The sequence below is a fragment of the Oryctolagus cuniculus genome, chromosome 1, assembly GCF_051225735.1.
Source record: "Oryctolagus cuniculus isolate XC-2025 breed Fujian yellow rabbit chromosome 1, ASM5122573v1, whole genome shotgun sequence".
NCBI lineage: Eukaryota > Metazoa > Chordata > Mammalia > Lagomorpha > Leporidae > Oryctolagus > Oryctolagus cuniculus.
Genome location: NC_142867.1, coordinates 12,902,191 through 12,917,186, shown reverse-complemented (window position 1 = coordinate 12,917,186; position 14,996 = coordinate 12,902,191). Strand labels below are relative to the sequence as shown.

The window sequence follows — 14,996 nt, the reverse complement described above, 5'->3', positions numbered from 1 at the left end:
TGCTGGTTCATTCCCCAGATGGCCGCAATGGCCAGAGCTCCGCCGATCTGAAGCCAGGAGCCAGGAGCTTCTTCCAGGTCTCCCACATGGGTGCAGGGTCTCAAGCACTTAGGGCCCTCCTCCACTGCTCTCCCAGACCATAGCAGAGAGCTGGATTGGAAGAGGAGTAGCCGACTAGAACAGGTGCCCATATGGGATGGAGGCACCCCAGGCAGAGGATTTATCTTCAGTGCCACAGCTCTGGCCTCCAGTTTTGTGTTTTAACTGCTAATAGGTATGGAGAAGCATTTCATTGTTACTTTAATGTGTATTTTCCTAATAACTAATAATGTTGTGAGTCTTTTTATTCTGTTATTTGCCAGCTGTATATCATCTTTGGTGAAAGATCTGGTCATATTTATGCCCATTTTTAATTAGATTCCTTTATTTATTATTGCATTGTAAGAAAATATGTGTAATACAGTATACATATTACATATATATAATTCTGAATTTATCAAGTCTTTTGCAAATATTTTCCTCCCCATTTGTGACATGACTTTCACTTTTTTCTTTTATTTATAAATACATACACTAAAATCCCAGTATAAATTCTGGCAGCGTTCTTTTGGAAACCTGAAAAAAAAAACGGTTCCACATTATTTCATAAAAAGTAAATAAATGTACATGAACTGCAAGGGAAAATCTAGAAAACATAACCACGGCATGGGAGACCCGGAAGAAGCTCCAGGCTCCTGGTTTTGGATCAGCCCCACTCCGGCAGTTGCAGCCATTTGAGGAGTGAACCAGCAGACTCTCTGCCTCTGCCTCTCTGTAACTCTGCCTCTCAAAAAAAGTAAATAAATCTTTTTTAAAAAGTTACTAATCTGGGAGATAACTACTGATGTAAATACTTGTAACATCAGCTCAGTGTACTATAAAGCTACAATATGCTTAATTCTTTCCTTTTTTTTTTTTTTTTTTTTTTTTTGACAGGCAGAGTTAGACAGTGAGAGACAGAGAGAAAGGTCTTCCTTCCATTGGTTCACTCCCCAAATGGCTGCTAAGGCTGGAACTACACCGATCCGAAGCCAGGAGCCAGGAGCTTCTTCCAGGTCTCCCACATGGGTGCAGGGTCTCAAGCACTTGGGCCATCTTCCACTGCTCTCCCAGACCACAGCAGAGAGCTGGACTGGAAGAGGAGCAGCGGGGACAGAATCTGGCACCCCAACCGGAACTAGAACCCCGAGGTACCGGCGCCGCAGGCAAAGGATTAACCAAGTGAGCAGCGGTGCCAACCAATTTTTTCTATTTTTCATGAGCTTTTTTATTTATATAAATGGAACAAATTTCATGTATTTCATATATATACTTATAAGAACATAATATTTCCCACCGTATCCTCCCTCCCTTATGCTCACCCTTGCTCCTCCTTTTTTTTTTTTAATTTTTGCAATGACACATTTTCAACTTACTTTATAATCACAAGCTTAATCTTCCAAAAGAATTCAACAAGTAGTAAGTCAAAAAACCACTGTTTCTCAGGCATATAGAAAAGGGCTATATGGGGGCCAGCGCTGTGGCATAGTGGGTGAAGCCGCCACCTGCAGTGCCAATACCCCTTAGGGGTGCCTGTTGAGTCTTGGCTGTTCGACTTCCAATCCAGCTCTCTGCTATGGCCTGAGAAAGCAGTAGAAGATGGCCCAAGTCCTTGGGCCCCTGCACCCACATGGGAGACATGGAAGAAGCTCCTGGCTCCTGTCTTTGGATCGGTGCAGCTCCGATTGGGGAGTGAACCATCATCTGGAAGACCTCTCTCTCTCTCTCTCTCTCTGCCTCTCCTCTCTCTGTGTAACTCTGACTTGCAAATAAATAATTAAATCTTTTAAAAAAAGTCAAATTTATTTGTCTCTTAAATGAGTACCTAAATATTAATTAAATAAAAAGAACAGGTTCTAGTGTCTACAGTTCAGTAGAGTGGACCATAATTTATTATAATTTACTATATGTTATAAAGAACTAGAAAAGAAGGAGTTCATTGGTTCCTAACACAAATAATGATAAATTTTTAAGGATATGGAAATGCTAATTATCCTGACTTGATCATTACATGTCATGTGTATGTATTCAATAATCAGACTGTACACTACAAATATATGCAATTATTATGTCAATTAAAAACTTTAACAATTACTAGAAAAATGTCAAACTAGCCAAAAAATAAATCGAGATCAATGAATATAAAGATTAAGTATTACTGTAGCATTTTCTTAGTATTTTGCACTAACTAAATACTTTCATAGTCTCAAGCTTCTATAAAAATGTGCCAATTCAGCAGAAGTAAAGTCACTATCATACCCTCCAAAAAGTTTATAATTTACGGATGATACTTCCTCTTAAAAAGTTTTGCTAAACAGCAATCACAAAGGTTTTCTCCCTTATCGTCTTTGAGAGGAAATACCTGATAGTGTCTGGTATTTCAACTCACTCTAGGATAAATCCTGCCCTTTTGAAGATTAAAATGCAGCATCTCTGACAAGACATCCCCCTGCAAAGTGTGTGCTGTGTTTAGAAATCCACAAAGACAAGCTCCAAAAACACTGGTTTTCTTTCTTCAACAGATAGATTTCTATTACTGCAGAGGTTGAATTAAATCAACTGAACAAGACGACCAAGATTTTAAACTACCATTATTAGAAAACCTTTTCCTCAGAAACACATTTAATTCCACACGCATGAACCATGTGCCTGTGACAGCCTGAGACGTGGAGAGGCCAGGCTCCTCTGAGCCCTCAGCCCCACTAGTTCTAGATCTTGGCCTCCTTCCTGTCCTGTCTGCCCAGGACCCACCTTTAGCATGGATCCTGCAAATTCAGTTTATCTGGAATTTCTTCCACCCTTGATAGGCGACCTCCTTGGCCCACCTTCAGTAAGAATCCTGTTGAGGAAGCTAGCACTGTGGCACAGCAGGTTAAGCCTCTGCCTACAATGCCAGCATCCCATATGAGTCCCAGCTGCTCCACTTCCAATCCAGCTCCCTGATAGTGTGCCTGGGAAAGCAGAGGAAGATGGCTCAAGTCCTTGGGCCCTGAACCCATGTGGGAAACGTGGAAGAAGCTCCTGGCTCCTGGCTTCTGCCTGGCTCAGCCGTGCCATTACAACCATTTTGGCAGATGGAAGATTTCTGTCTCTCTCTCACACTCTCTCTCCTTCTCTCTATCTCTGACTTTCAACTAAATAAATATTTAGGGGAAAAAAAAGAGAATTCTGTTGAGTCAGTAAAGCCAGAATACTCCTTACTCCTGATGTCTCTCCTCTTAGTAATTTTCCATCCACTGACAACCCCCCAACCCTCAGCCCCCACCAACTCTGCTTCCTGGCTACAAATCCCCAGCTGTCTGCATTGTATTTGGAATTTACCCAATCCATCTCCCCTATTGCCACAATCTTGACACCAATGGAAATAGTTCTGAATAAAATTTTCCATGCTGTTTGAACAAATGTCAGAATAATTTTTTAACAGAAACCGGGAGTGTGAGAAGGAAGGATATAAAAATAAATAGTGAGATGCCCTGACCTCATGGGTTTAATGCCACAAAATTGGATGGGGTTAGAAGGAGTGAACTCTTCTACTTACACTGGGATTGAACTCAGAAAGGCATTACACAGGAAGTTGTATCCAAATTGTCATTAATGGGGAGCAGTTTAGTCTTTAAAGACAACGGTGAGGAAGAAATGAAGGTACCAGAAGTGGCACCAAGAACTGGGGCACTGGAGAAGGGTGGAAATGGGACAAGAGGCAGGCTAGAGAGGGACAGAAAGTTTCAGGAGTTTCAAGGGTAAGGGCCTGGGGAACAATGTTATTTACCCTTGAGGAAAGTCTTTGGCCACTTCTTGAAGCTCAGGTTAAAGACGGGCAAGACTAAAGACAGGGACACAAATGGCAGCACAAGGCAGAAATGAAGAGACCTGAACTAAGTACAGCATGGAAGACACATGGATGCAGATAAGAGAATATGCAGGCTCTGGTGACCGAATGGTGGAATGTAGAAAGTGAGAAAGAAACAGGGTAATTGCTTAATGTCTATCAGGGGTCATGCATGGGCAGATAATGATGACCACTCACCAAGGAGGGAAATGCAGAAGAAGCGTATGTTTCGGGGCAAAATCGCATGTTCTGTTTTGGACAATATACGCTATGAGTTCAATTATGCCATTGCCTCCCCAAAATGTATATGTCAAAGTTCCAACCCCCAGTAGCTCAGAATGTGACTTTAATTGTAGATAGTCTTCACAAAGGTAATCAAGTTAAAATGTGAGCATTAGGGTAAGCCCTGATCCAATATAACTGACGTCCTTACAAAAATGGGAACACTGGGTGCAGACATGCACATAAAGAAAGATGATGTGCAGAGATACAAGGAGAAGAAAGTCGAAGAGACAGGCCTAGCAACTTGAGATCTGACTTGCTTAACACCTTACATTTGCCAGAAAAAGCCACATCGTTCTACCAAGCTGCACCAGATTTACCTAGCAAAACAGTATAGGAGATGACACTTACTCAGAGCTCATCATGTGCAGAACATCCAAAAAACAAGGGTGCATCAACAAAGTTCATGCAAAAATGGAATTGAAAGATAATGCACATTCTCCTCGAATTTTTGAAGCCCCCCGTAGCAATTCACCAAATTATCTCAAGAATCATGTGAGCTAATCCAAATGTCACAGAGGAGGAAACTGCATGAAGCACTTACACAGCTAGTCCAGGGTCACACAACTCAGACTGGGTATGGACTGCGCCAAGCTCACACGACCAAAAGAGAAACTGAACCACAGTCGGGCACAGAAGCCTCCATGTTGAATCTCTAAGGTCTATACCACACTGTACCCTGTACCCTTTGTGAGACAAAAGCTAACCTCGCCTGTGAAACACAGAAAAGCAAAAGGAACAGGGCTTGATGAACCCAAGGAGTACAGCAGAAAGGCCTAGGTTAGCAGAACTAGAAAAAGTTCAAAGAAAAGGACATTAAGCGATATGTAAGAGGCAGGACCAGTTTAATTTCTGGAAACTATGTGACTTTATCAAGCAGGTAGATCTACACACACACTCACACACTTCTAGAGTGCTATACTAAACTAGTTTCCAGAAATCCACCTTCTCTATCTCATGGCAAACCCAGTTTTTAGCAATTTCACGTAAACCAAAGATACAAACATTAGAGAAGGTTTAACTACAAAATAACCATGAAGCTGTCCAGTGGGGCCAGGGGTCTTGAGCCCCTCAGTTATAAGTAAAATGTCCTTCACAAGCAGGCTGCCAGCTGTGGCTGGAATGTCTGTCTCTAGACAGGCCTGCATCCCCCCCACTACAGCTTCTTGTGCTAAATGTGTGACCTTGCAGTTTAAATCACACCTTCAAGGTGGCTGTAATCTTTCATCCAGAACTAACAGAGGAGGGGGCTGAGCTCCTTAGGAGATGGGCTGTCTCCAAGAGACCCCCGCTCCTTGAGCCCCAAGCCAATCAACATACTGTATGTAAAACCCCCATCCAAAGGGCACCCCACATAGGGTGATCCAATGGGAAAAACAATAATGTCTTAAAAACCCTGGGCACTTTCTGAAAACCAGTGTCCCACTCTGCCTGGGCTCCTCTCAGACCAGACACTTTTCTGTCAAATAAGTTTCTGCCTCTTTGCAAATTGTTTCCTCACTTTTTATTTCTATACTAACCTGAAGAAAAGAACCCATGAAACTCACTCCGCAACCACACACACACTCCCCTCGTGACCAGTAACAAATCAGAATACATAGAATAAGTTTTGGAGTATAACCTCAAAATGGGAAAATATTTTCTAAGCAAGAAATTGTAAAAGCCTATTCTCCCTCCCCCCAAAAAATAAAAGGATAATGAATTTGACTATTTTAAAATGTTTAATTTCTGCATAGCACCAAATTTTACAAATATAATCAAAAGGAAAATGGCAAGTATGGAAAATATACTTGCAAAGTATGTCCTAAATCTAAATCTACAAAAGACAATAAGAAAACATTAACAATATAATAGAAAATTGGACAAAGGAGGTGAATTGAGTTGGAGGGAGAAAGAATGAGAGGGAAGATAAGCTTTTAAGTACATAAAAAACACTGAACTTTACAATAAAAGACAAAAATTGAAACACTTTTACTTCTCAAACCAAGACTCAAAAGCCCACTAATCCTTTTTGTTTGGGAGAGACACTTCATGATGGCAAAAGCATAATTTGGTACAAGCTCCCTGGAATTAAAAGTAGCAATGTGTATAGAAACAACATATTGTATATATTATGCCCAGCAATTCATTTTATTTTTTAATGAACATAAAATCACTGAACACATTTATAGAGTTCAGTGTGATGATTCCATATATGTGTACAATGCGGAATGAATCAACTCCGGATAATCAACATTTCCACCCCCTTAACCTTTAATCATTTCTTTGTTTTAGGAAACTTTAAATTCTTCCAGATTTTTATAAATAATAAATTGATATAAAATAAAATGAAAAAGTGAAACAATAATAATAAAATAAATTGCGTATGGGGACCCTGTAGAACAGTATAACTTATGCCTCCTATATAACTGTAATTTGGTGCCAGCATCCAAGTTCCCTCTATCACCACCACCACCCCACCCGCCCCTGCTGCTGCCTCACTTCAGCGGCCATTATTCTACTTTCTGCTTCTACAAAATCAATTTTCATAGCTTTCCTGCCTGAGCAAGAAAGAACAAGCTATATTTGTCTTTCTGGGCCTGGGACATTCACTTACACCCTCCGGTTACTACATACTGCCTCAAATGACAGATTCCACTGTTTCTATGTTGGATAACATGCCATTGCATACACATAGCACATCTTTCTACCATTCATGTGCTGATGGACAGACAGCTCAGCTGATTACACGCCTTGGCTACTGTGACTAGTGCTGCAGCAATTCCTTTTCTAAGGCAAAAAGCCAACATTTCGGTCGCCTGGGTTGGTCGCCTGTTCAGTCCCTGAGCAGAGCTATAACGCTGGGCGATGACTCGGCCTCTCTAGACTTCCACGGGGTCCTCTGTAAGATGGGACGGACAGTACTAGAGTGACCACCACGGGGTGGGGCCGGACAGTGACCTCGCGAGGCCACACAGTGCCTCTTCCAGAGCTTGTATCCCTCCACATTCTGCATTAATCAGGAAGTCAGTCAATAAGGAAATCCACTACAGCACTGTCAGCCCGGAGACGACTGAACTGTGCATCATCCAGAGCTGTAGTCCGTCCCAAGGCTGGCGGCGAAGGGACGAGCGAGGCTTTACGAACGAAAACGAGATTTTTCAGGCTATCGCTGGGGCGCGGGGCTCGGAAGGACCGGGCAGCCGTACCCGTGATGCGCTGCTTTGTGGATAAGAAGCACGAAGTGGCTTAGAAACGACTCGGAACTGTATTTTTAGACTGCTGACTGCACGACACGTTTCCGCGTCGCAGAAGCAACTTCAAGCAGTGGAAAGACGGGCCACACCACCGCAACGCGCGACGAAGCTTTGAACTCTTCACCCCGTCCTTCAAGTTAAGTTTTCAAAAAGTTCCGAGGCCAGTGGAGTTGGAGTCGCTCAACAAAGCAAAAGCGGGCCTTTGGGGGTGCCCCTTCCTCGCAGTGCAGACAGGAGACCGCTCTAGCGGAGTATAGACGGGCGACCCCAGGCGCGGGGCGGCGGGCTGGCCCGGCAGTGCGCACTGCGCAGGCGCAGCGGCGCTCCCGCCCGGAGGAGTCGCCCGGACCCCCTCAGAGCCGCCGCGCCCCCTCAGAGCCGCCGCGCCCCGGCAGCCTGGGAGACGGAGCGAGCGCCGCCACGGGGCCTGTCACCCTCCACAGGCGCGGTCGAGGTGGCGGCTTCCTGAAGTCAAACCCAAGATCTGCCGCAAAACAGCCGGACCAAAAGAAAAGGAGCGACAGCATGGTTCCACTGGGGCTCGAACCCAGGACCTTCTGCGTGTAAAGCAGACGTGATAACCGCTACACTATGGAACCACGTGGTAGAAAAAGTGCTGCAGAGTTTGGTAACTGGAGATGTTTGAATGATGGGCGCTGTGTTAGGGATTTGCTGTTCGGGACCGGAAGAGACAAGGAATTTTAAAAGAATCTCGTACCTAGCGGCATTGCTTCCAGGAGGAAAAGCGGAGTTCTGACTGGGAAAAGACAGCAACAACGAGAACCCGGAAAAGGGCAGACCGCCCTGTGGTTCCACTGGGGCTCGAACCCAGGACCTTCTGCGTGTAAAGCAGACGTGATAACCGCTACACTATGGAACCGCATGTCAGCGCGTTGCGCTACAGCTTATTCATTGCGTGCAGCTTCTTTAACAAGGCGACGGAGGACACCCAGGCTCGCGACCGGGGCGCGTGCGCGTAGAGAGCAACCCTCAGAAGGGGGTCGGGTCTCCTGACGCAGCCCGCCTGGGCGCCTCCGCCCGGGGCCGAGTCCGAGGGAGCGAGCGCGGGCTTCCGAGTCCACGCCCCTCCTGCGCTGATGTTCGCTGCTGGGAGGCCCTTGGCGCACCTGGCTCTGTGGCGCAATGGATAGCGCATTGGACTTCTAGACAGACGGAGGCATTCAAAGGTTGTGGGTTCGAGTCCCACCAGAGTCGCTTTTAGTTTCATTACTGTTTAAAGTAAAATACCTGTCCTGGACGGAGGAGAACGTTGCCGTGTAGAGTATCCAGCCTGACTCACCCGTTGTGAGAAGCACGGAAATGAATCCCTGTCCTGATGGTATCGCGTCGCTCCAAGGTGTTGGGAATTCCGCTGCACGAGCCTCTTCTCGTTTTCTTGCTTCTGACGACGAGGTGAAGAAATCAGCGAGAAAGAATAAAAGCCACTTTTTTCTCCGTATTATTTCTCTTACCTCGGAAATAAAAATAATTTTTTATTACTGAAACTTGGGCCGATATTGCCCGAGTTGCCAAAAAATAAAGCGGTGACTACCCGACTACCAGAATGGCCGAGTGGTTAAGGCGTTGGACTTAAGATCCAATGGATTTATATCCGCGTGGGTTCGAACCCCACTTCTGGTAGAGGCTGGCTGTTTTTTCCAGCAGGAACCTCGTTTCCAAATTCTTCAATCTATCTTTTGCAGTAGTAGGCGTTCAAGTAATAGCAGCCAACACAGCCCGAGTGAAAAATGACAATGACATTTCAACCTGAAAGTTGGTGTCTTTGCCAGACGTGGCAAATGTGGAGACAGCTTCGGAATCTGCAGTTTGAAAAGTAGAAAGAAAATGAGTGCAACAGCACTACTTGGGGGTGGGGGCTGGGACAGAGAGGTGCACTGTGCTACAATCAGTCGACACTTATTTTTTGAGATCCTGCTATGTATCTGGTAGTGTTCTGGAGGCTAGGGTTGTTAGGATGCAGATATCTATATTTATAAAAAGTAAAGAAAATGATACCAAGAAGGTCACTGCCCAACGACACATGACAAGAGGAAGAGATGAGTTATACATAAGCAGACAAGATCAGTAGGAGAATATCCAGTGATGCTAAATGCTATAAAGAAAATAAAACAAGGGGCACCATAGAACTTCCCCAGGACAGATTTACTTCATTTGATTATGAAATCGCTTCACCCGAACAGGAACGTGCTTCCTCGCCCTCTCCACCAAAGGGAACCTCCAAGGATCCATTCTGCCTCTCCTCCAAAAGCCTTCCCTGACCATGGCTGTCCCTCAACCATTCATCCATCCATTCATTCAAGGACGGTTTTTGAGAGTTTGTTTTGCAGCTCTCAAGGCGTTGAGGAAATAAGAGAGTCCCCGTCCTCACAGCAGAAACGTCCTGGGAGGAAAACCCCGCTGAACCGATGGTGAGGCGGCCGTGGTGGACGTGACGCAGGTACCAGCTGTGAGTCCCCAGTCCCTAACCCTGTCTCGAGAGAACCAAGCAAGGATCCATCTCTGCACCAAACCCCGAGCTCTGCCTGCAAGGATCAGCCAGGATTCCCCAAAGCAAAGGGGGCTGGAAAGTGGGAAGAGGGGAGCATTGTAAGATGGGGGTGGAGGCGGAGAAGGAGTGCTCTAGAGGATTTTATGAATGAGTGCTTCATGGACGGTTTATGAATGAAACACAGACAGCTCCAGTTACCGCTTCGAGTTAAGCAGGCCTTCGTCACACTATAAACACTTGCTTATATGCGGTTTGAGACGTCTGGTCTCCGTGTTTGGTGCCTGTCAATCTGATCTACCCCCGGAGAATGGGAAACAGATCTCCACGCTCACTCTTAAAAGCTGCACTGCGTAGCCACTGCGTCCCTGGCATGGATGTAAGAGGTGGAGCTATTGAGCTTGAAGAGCCGCAGGCCAAAGGCTCCTAACTGCTCCTGACACTGGCAGCTCACCCCCAGGGGTTTGGTTTTAGTTTTCTTCGTGAGATCGAGGCTTACCAGGGGATGCTTAGGGACCTATGTCTTCCTTTGGGAAAATGATCCAATACATTCGGGATTTTTTCAGCACCAACAACCACCCCCCAAAACAACGGGGCAAGGAGCGCATTCCCCTCTCCCCCACTCCCGACTCAGAAGGAACTTTGAGCTTGTCACCTTCTCTGACGATCTTTAGAAAACACAGCATCCAGCAGCGTTGATTGACAGAACCACACATGCGATTCCAGAAGCGTCAATTAATTGAATGGATGACATTTTGTTCACTTATTTTATTACTAGAGTAATACACGCTTGTTTTTGAAAACCCACACAAAGGAGACGAGGGGAATTCTTGTCATACCTCATCATCAAGGGTAGCAATCCTGGTCCATTGTTTCCTATCCTACAGATCTTCCTACATGTACGCAAGCCACAGATATATAACTAAATAATTAAAAATGCATACATGTATTCCAATTAAAGGAGAGGGGATTCACATAAACACACACTAATTTCTTCACAAATATTATAGGACACATATTGTTTGGCACTTTGGGTCCTTTTCACTTGACACAACATAGATCGTCGCTCCATGATTATTTTTTAATCTTTGCCTATTGCTCTCCCGATGCATTCTGCCTGCCAAAGTACAAACCTGGCAGTTTCCTCGCACAGTGGAGTCACTCCTAGGACTCTCCTAGGACTCCTAGGAGAGATGAGACGGGTGCAAGACTCCACCTCTCACCTCACTCACTTTCAAGGCCTCTTATCAATACCCCAAAGAATGACAGGACAACGAAGTGATAAAGCAGCAAAATGAATTCCAAAATCGGCTCATTAAGTACATCCAGGACACAGCTATGCCAAGTCCAATGCCAAGGTCATAGGGCTCTGAAGATAAAATCCAGCCTGTTCCAGATCTTTCGATGGGAGCTTCTGGGACGTGGTCAGACTCCCTAACAAAGTAAGAAATGTCACTTCCCATTCGCGGTTCCCTCTGTCAGGTTCTCTCCGGGACCGGTCGCCATCACCCCCTGGGAGGCTCGGCCGACTCTCAGCAGCGGGGCTCTGCACCCTCTCGAGCCTGCTTAGCTGTAGGCGGTGTGCACTCAACAAATGCCCATCGACTCGTGATGGGAAACCTCATCATTCATCACTCAGCCCACAGGACACTTCAGGCTCCACGCGCCACGAATGCCCTAGACCCGGGACCTTCCTCTTAGGAACTTAGGTCAAACAAGCAGTTGTGCTTTCTGGTCTTTGTGGTCTATCTGTGAAAGGAGAAAGGGAGAATTAAAGATTCGGTTTCACCACGTGCAGGCTCCACCTCGCTTTTGCAGCTTCACCTGTCAGAGAAACAGCCAAAAGACTCTGGGATTTTGATCCAATAAAGACGGAGGCCACTTGGCTATTTTACTGTGGATAGCCTATGGTCAGAGTTTTCTTCAAGGGCCCGGATAGCTCAGTCGGTAGAGCATCAGACTTTTAATCTGAGGGTCCAGGGTTCAAGTCCCTGTTCGGGCGTGTTATTTTAAACTAAAACAAATTTGTTGAAGGAGTGGGTTTGACCAACTGGAAGAATTGGTGGGGGTTTTGCCGAAAGCAAAATGTGTGGGAAGGTGGTACCTCAGGCTTTCTTTTCCAACCTTCATAGTCATACATTATTTTATCCTCAGATGAGTTTTTTCCTAACACTAACATGTATTCTTTAATATTCAAAACACCAGCAAACACGTAGCCAAGAAAACTATACCTGCGTTCAAGAATATTCTCGGCAGTTCTGCACTAAACAATGTCTTCAGGCAGTTTTAGTAAACTCTCCATGAGGAAACTGAGGTTCTAAGAAATAATTCAGAGGAAAACACGTGGTTCAGGCCAATCCAAACGCGCTGGCGACCCTGCCTTGCGAGTCTTGCTGTAAGACAAGCGTGTTTGAAGACTGACTTCACGTTTGTCCCAGATGAGAAATTTGCAGCCACAGTGAGTTGACGGTGACCTTCCACCCATGAAGTGGACCTGTTAGCCACCACAACAGGCAACCTTTTGCCACGTGTTGCCACCTCCATAATATGAACACAACACAGAGCATTCTATGATTTCCAATGTCTCTAATAGGCCTAACCTCTGCATTCTTACAATACCATGTTGATTCTTTCGTTAGAGACACGGATTAAGTGCTGTTTCTGTGTGTGCCACAGGTACAAATGTACAAAGCAACGGGGAGTAAATAGGTTTCAGTGGCAATAAAAATCCTGCTGAAACCCGGGATTGAACCAGGGACCTTTAGATCTTCAGTCTAACGCTCTCCCAACTGAGCTATTTCGGCAAATGCAAGTACCTACCCCACCCTGTTAAAGGGAAATTGAAAAAGAAAAATTCAATTTTCCTCTGTTCTTCCCATTTAATTCCTAATATTACCATTCCAGCAGTTTATTTTTAGCACTGAGAATTCCAAAGCAATAAGAAAATTAATTTGTGTCCTATGACGAAACTTTCCCATTCTGCTTTGTCTCAGACAACCTTTTTTTTTTTTTTTTTTTTTTTTTTGGTCTTCCTAATGTTTTCTCTCTCTGTTCCCAGGGCCATAAAAATAATAAGAGCTCCTTAACCAAGAACCTACTGTGTGCCTAGCACTTGATCAGCTCGGCAGCACCCAAGTCCCATCCCTTCCCTGCCCTAGGGTGGATAAAACTTTTCAATGAACCAATCCACCACCACCAAGCATCCAGAACTGAACCAAAACTACCCAGAGGCTCCCACCGGAGGCCAAAGGTGGTGGTCGAGACAGACTCAATGGATTTTGTCTGTCACTGTCACCAAAGGGTGAAAAAGATGAGCGGACAGGGGATGAACTGGAACAGGGCAGGAGGGAAGACTGGGGCGGGGTGGGGGGGGGTCCCTCTTGGTCCTTCCCCGCCTACCAGGGCTCGGGGGTCCCTGCGCTGAGAGAGCGCTGGCTCCTTCAGGCCACGTTTCCAGGCCGTCAGAGAGGACGCCGGGGTCAGCTCAGCTAAGCCAGGGATGCACCTGGTCTCTTCCCCTCTTCCTGTTTCAGAGTGCACCAAAACCTTCTTGGCAGATAAGGAGCGTGGAGGGGTGGTGAAGCTGCAGGACCCATTCCTCAGGCACCTAGCAGAACACCCAAGGAAAGTCAGCGGGAGAAGCAGCGGATCCATAAAGGAGGGGCTACCAGACTCCCGGAGGGCACGTCCGCTTCCCATTGCACAATCAACCCAGGTCTGCGCAGAGAATGGAATGGCACTTTCCAAACGCCCATGTGTGCTTTCCCCTGTGGAGGACCCGGATTGGGAGCGGTTGGAGACCGCAACATACACACTCCAGGATTTTTATTAGTAAAACTAGTTCGCATGTTTTTGGTGTCTTTTTTTTCCAAAGTATGGAAAAAGAAAAAAAGGGACGCGCCCGAACAGGGACTTGAACCCTGGACCCTCAGATTAAAAGTCTGATGCTCTACCGACTGAGCTATCCGGGCCCACAGCACTAGGCTCGCGTTAAAGACTGAAGACTGTGCGTGGTGCGTTTACTGGCATTAAAGGACTACGCCGCAGAGTTCCTGGCTGTCTCCTGCGTGTTGCAGGCCAACCCCAGCGTAAAATTCCGCGGGGCCGAGGAGCAAGCGAAGCGGGGCGTGAGGAGGGAGGGAAGTGAGGTTGTTCCTTGGCAGCCAAATACAGTAAGGCCCGCTCCTTGTTGATTTGGAGCTCCTTTAGCTCACGTGAACCGCCGGGTTCTGCAAGCCTGCGCGGAGTGGGGAGGAAGCGCCGACGTGGGAGTTTCTCTGCCCTAAACCAAAGCGCCCCGGGTCAGGGGCCAAAGTTCAGGGTTCACGGGCCTCCGCTTCTTCCGAAAGGACATCACTTCGCAGTTCCCCGTCCCCATCCCAAGTGGCCAGCTCAAAAGGACGGGGGACGCGGTCTCGCTCCGAAGACAGGGCCTGGTCTCCGGCCAGAAGCGGCGGCCGACGCCGGCCCCGGCCCGCCCGGCTCTGCGCACGCGCAGCTGCCGCCCCGCCGCCCGCCGCCAGCCCGCCGCCGTCTCACCTCAGCCCCACAACCTTGGCTTTTTTTTTTTTTTTTTTTTTTCTTCCTTTCGTAAAGGCGTAGGACGCTTTGAATTGTAATAGTCGCAAAAATTAGGAGCTTTAAAAACCATTCCCCTTTCGTGCTTTCAGTTGTGTGACTAAAACCAAAGACACGGTTTCAAAGGATCACACCATTTAGGCGAAAATCGCCGTATGTCTGTACTTCTAGTCCTCCGAACGTCAAATTATGGCTGAAAGACTGAAGCAACGTGCAGCCCTCTGTTGTGATGAGCAGCGCGCTGAACTGCAGCAGCCGGTGAGGAGGTTTCACGGTCAAGTCCACCTTGGGGATGGCTCCTGAAGAGCCCGTCGTCAGCCCTTCGAAACGCCCAGGGAAAGGTTTGTACTCCGAACAAGTGGAAGCCGCTGAACCCGCTGCCCTGCGTGGAACCCCATTCGCAATTTTAGCAGAACAGATAGATGTGGAGGAACGCCTTTTGTCTTGCTTCAGCTGATGTTTCCCCCACTATTTTCATATCACAGAT

The 14,996-nt window shown here is 46.5% G+C and overlaps 1 long non-coding RNA gene and 7 other non-coding genes across 8 annotated transcripts; 3 read left to right on the top strand and 5 right to left on the bottom strand.

The window, feature by feature from the left end:
* Positions 1–7,951: 7,951 nt before the first annotated feature.
* Positions 7,952–8,024, bottom strand: TRNAV-UAC (transfer RNA valine (anticodon UAC)). The gene has a single exon. It is a non-coding gene; the product is annotated as a tRNA-Val (tRNA).
* A 208-nt stretch (positions 8,025–8,232) lies between these two features.
* On the bottom strand, positions 8,233–8,305 carry TRNAV-UAC (transfer RNA valine (anticodon UAC)). Its single transcript has one exon. It is a non-coding gene; the product is annotated as a tRNA-Val (tRNA).
* A 249-nt stretch (positions 8,306–8,554) lies between these two features.
* TRNAR-UCU (transfer RNA arginine (anticodon UCU)) lies at positions 8,555–8,640 on the top strand. The gene is given in 2 exon segments: positions 8,555–8,591; positions 8,605–8,640. It is a non-coding gene; the product is annotated as a tRNA-Arg (tRNA).
* A 343-nt stretch (positions 8,641–8,983) lies between these two features.
* TRNAL-UAA (transfer RNA leucine (anticodon UAA)) lies at positions 8,984–9,066 on the top strand. Its single transcript has one exon. It is a non-coding gene; the product is annotated as a tRNA-Leu (tRNA).
* Positions 9,067–10,684: 1,618 nt separating this feature from the next.
* Positions 10,685–14,411, bottom strand: LOC127492997 (uncharacterized). Its single transcript, XR_007922875.3, has 2 exons — positions 13,331–14,411; positions 10,685–11,680 (listed from the first exon to the last, which is right to left on the bottom strand). It is a non-coding gene; the product is annotated as an uncharacterized LOC127492997 (long non-coding RNA).
* TRNAK-UUU (transfer RNA lysine (anticodon UUU)) lies at positions 11,861–11,933 on the top strand. Its single transcript has one exon. It is a non-coding gene; the product is annotated as a tRNA-Lys (tRNA).
* Positions 12,663–12,735, bottom strand: TRNAF-GAA (transfer RNA phenylalanine (anticodon GAA)). The gene has a single exon. It is a non-coding gene; the product is annotated as a tRNA-Phe (tRNA).
* On the bottom strand, positions 13,830–13,902 carry TRNAK-UUU (transfer RNA lysine (anticodon UUU)). The gene has a single exon. It is a non-coding gene; the product is annotated as a tRNA-Lys (tRNA).
* Positions 14,412–14,996: the final 585 nt, after the last annotated feature.